The 3,848-nt window shown below is 37.2% G+C and overlaps 1 pseudogene; it reads right to left on the minus strand.

The window, feature by feature from the left end:
• Nucleotides 1–289: 289 nt before the first annotated feature.
• LOC102734914 (large ribosomal subunit protein bL33m pseudogene) lies at nt 290–715 on the minus strand (annotated as a pseudogene).
• Nucleotides 716–3,848: the final 3,133 nt, after the last annotated feature.

The following is a 3,848-nucleotide window of genomic DNA, read 5'->3' on the forward strand; positions in this document are numbered from 1 at the left end:
CCTCAAAAGAAGAGAGAGGGATTGGAAAAGGAGTCAATAATTGATCATATCTACTCAGTGAAACTTCCATTAAAATCCATGAATAATGGGGTTTGGAGAGCTTCCAAGTTAGTGAATACTTCGGCCTGCCTGGAGAGTGGCACGCTCCAAATCCATGGGGACAGAAACTCTTGCACTTGGGACCCTTCCAGACCTCACCCTATGTATCTCTTTATCTGGCTATTCGTTTGTATCCTTTAAAATAGCCTATATGATAAATTTTCTTTTTTTTATTTCAATATTTTTTATTAGAGCTATAAAATATCCAGAAAGATAAATAAATGTGATGCAGTGATATATGTCCTAATATGAAGAACTTTCTTTCAGTACATTGTTTTTCTTCACAATGGCCTTCAAATCACAGGAGGCAGTGATTCTATGCCATTTCCTCTTCTTTTATTACATGCTGCAGAATTTCTGAATCAGTATCCCACCCTCAGTATTCTCATTTATAGATCAAATTCGTTTTCAATCCATTGTTTAGAGGGAACATATTTTCTTCTGTTCCACAAAGAGGACTTTTGTTTTCACAATGAATCATAATGCAAGAGAGTCAGTTTCCCCATAGTTGGCTTCTCTTAGTGTTGAAGGAGTAACCTGTCCCAGCTTGGCTCAGCATTTTCACCAGAATGGTTTTTGACTTGCTCTTGGCAAAGGTGACCGCGGACAGGAACATGGTGTCTATGATAAATTTTCAAAGGTAAGTAAACTATTTTTCCTGGGTTCAATGAGCTACTCTTGCAAATTTTTGAACCTGGTCAGGGGGGGATGTGTGGGAACCCGTGATCTGGTCATGTCAAACAGAACTTATGGGTAATGTGAGGACCTACTACTTGTGGTTGACATCTAGAGTGGGAGGTAGTCTTTTGGGATTGAGTTCTTAACCTATGGGGTCTGTGCTAACTCTGATTAGTGTCAGAACTGAATTGAATTGTAGAATGTCTAGCTAGCGATAGAGAATTGATTGGGATGGGGTAAAACCCACATGTCTGATGTCAGAAGAGTTGTGTGATTGCAAAGGAAAACAGTGAGTGGTGAGTTTCTCTAGATGATATCCCATTCACTCCTAACAATCTCTCACATAATTTTTTCACCAAGATTCAAATTGGCCATTCTCCTAGTTGTGTTTCCCTTGTAACTCATCATACTACAGTCTCCATATCCACCTTATCAAATCCAAATTCAGATCATATGAGTCTTCCACTCCCAAAATTTTATAAAAGTCTGGATGTAGGAACTAGGCACAATTACTTTATGATCTGATTGCTACCATTTTTCAGTCTTTCGGTTTTATCAAAGTGAACTCCCTCATGGCACAGAGCATTTGAACAAATGAGCTAAGAGACTTCACCAAATTTATATTTTTTAAGATTTATTTATTTATTTATTTATTTGAGAGAGAGAGAGAGCATGCATGAGTACAGGAGTGGAGGGAGGGGTAGAGGGAGAGGGAGAGAATTTCAAGCAGACTCTGCACTCAGTGTGGAGCCCAATGGGGGGCTCAATCTCACAACTCTGAGATCACAACCTAAGCCAAAACCAAGAGTCGGATGCTTAACTGATTGCATGACCGAGGAACCCCTTCACAAAATTTAGACTGGCTTCCAGGTGTACTAGTCTTTGTCCCTAAAGATGACCCTAGCCCCAATGCTGAGTTTTGCTTAAAAAAACGCAATGCTGCCAACCCACAAAACCAAATCATTTTCACTAATTTCCCACTTGTTGCTCTTCTGCACTTTTCCATTTTTCCTATAGAGTCTTTTGTTTCCTCTATGTTTTCCCTTAGTCACCTTTTCTTAGTTGAGCTATACTCAGGGTGTAATGGTGTCTTTTTCTCTGACTGTGGTACTCTGAATAAAATCTTCATTCATACCTTTAACAAGTGTCCAGTGCAGTTTTTCTTTGACATCAGGCACATACCTGGTTGAGTGACACTCCTTGTATTCCTTCTCTGTGCACAATATGCCCACTTTGTATTTAGATTCATGATGTGCCAACTGTTTGGGAAAACCTTTCCTCAAACTCCACATGTCCAATTCTTGTTCACCTTTGAAGATCAAATCAGATGCAACTCCTTATAGTTGTATTACTGCTGAGTTAATTCTACTGGCTGTCTGGGCCCGTGCAATTCTGAATGTTCTGTTCTGCTTTTCCTATTGTTGGGAGGATCCCTGTGACTATTTGTGGGCCATATCCACAAAAGAGAATTGTGTCTCTTCTGGGTCAGATAATTTAGTACCAGTTCAATAAGTACCAGGTTCATAGTTTTATTTTTCTTCTGCTATGATAGGCAAATGGGCTAGGAATGGCTATTCTGTCAGCCTGGTTCTTGGAGTTGAAATAAAAATAGGAGAGCTCCTAACTGTCCTTAGGAGACCATGGGAGCCTTTGTTGTTTTACATAACTGAGATTGTAAGTATTTTGTTACCACAATACAACCCAGAGCAACACAATTATTTATTTTACTGTACCTCTCTTAGGTAATTTGAAATTTCTAAAATAAATTATAACTGTTTATGTATTCATAAGGTTTTTTTTTTTTTCCTACTAAATTGGAAAGCTTTAATGATAGAATTTGTTTTTGAGGATAATTTCGAATAAGCACTTGTTAGATATATTTTTCTTATGACTGCAAAAATAAACTAATTAATATACAACTAGAAGAATGCTTTCGATCTAGAATTGTACTTTTTAAATGAGTACTTTGGATTAAATAATCCTATATGTTCTGACTGAGGCCACTGTACATTTTGCTTCCTAAGGGATTCTTCGTACTGTAAAGGGCATGGGCAAATCATTATAGATATACCCATAAGTTTTTTGTACAACATTTCCGAGATGTGTTGGCTGGCAGAGGATTGGCCTTGATTATACTTGGGATGAAAGCACCAACACAGATTTAGAAAGTGCTGACACAGCATCACTGTCTTATATATCTATAATCAGTCTGTTTCTAATTTTACAAGAAGGTCTATCTGGCAGTGTTAGCATTTTTCAAAAGTTGAAAGCAATAGGAAATAACCTTAGGTTTAATAGGCTTGTTTTGCTAACAATGAGATTTTTTTCTATGAAAATTATTGATTCATTTCAACATTCCACCATAGATAGTATTGTCAAAATTGTTTACTGTTTGAAAATAGAATCATCACTCAATAAATGACATTAAAGTAGAAGGGTTTGCTATGGATAATTCAAGTAACCAGAGAATTATCAAATCAATTCCTCCTTACTTGTGAAAGTATATTTTTTCCCTTTACATTATGTATATATTTTAAGCCAAACACTTTTCAACAAAATGACTGATTACAATAAGACCTGAATTTATATTAAACACTATCACTTTTTTTTTCCATACCAGGTTTAAAAGTTTTGGCTGTTGGAAATAGAAATCCAATTAAGCTAAACTCACATAAGTTGGGCTTTGGAGGAAGTTTTTATTCACGTCGTACCGTGGAATGATAACAGAACTTATGTGTTCTTCATGGGAAGAAGAGCCTGACGCCAGAAAATGGTAAGTGAAATGAGGCTTGTTCTCTGGCCTTCTCTTTGGCACCAAATGTGCTTGTTTTTCACTGTCATTCTTCAGGCCTCCTCTTTTCTCCTGCTCTCTCAGAAGATGGCTTAATCTCCATTGTTGAGAATCTCTTCTGTAAGCCTTTTCTATGTAGCCTCCAGTTAATGTAGTCACAACTTCTTGTCTACTATTTTTGTGTGTGTGGGTGTATCAATTAGTTCTTGTCCTCAAGGCATTTTTCTTACAGTCTTTCCATGTTCATCCAAGAGCCAAAAAGTTCTAGCTAGCAAAAGGG

The sequence above is a fragment of the Leptonychotes weddellii genome, chromosome 2 (assembly GCF_054177405.1).
Source record: "Leptonychotes weddellii isolate Sample4059 chromosome 2, ASM5417740v2, whole genome shotgun sequence".
Classification (NCBI taxonomy): Eukaryota; Metazoa; Chordata; class Mammalia; order Carnivora; family Phocidae; genus Leptonychotes; species Leptonychotes weddellii.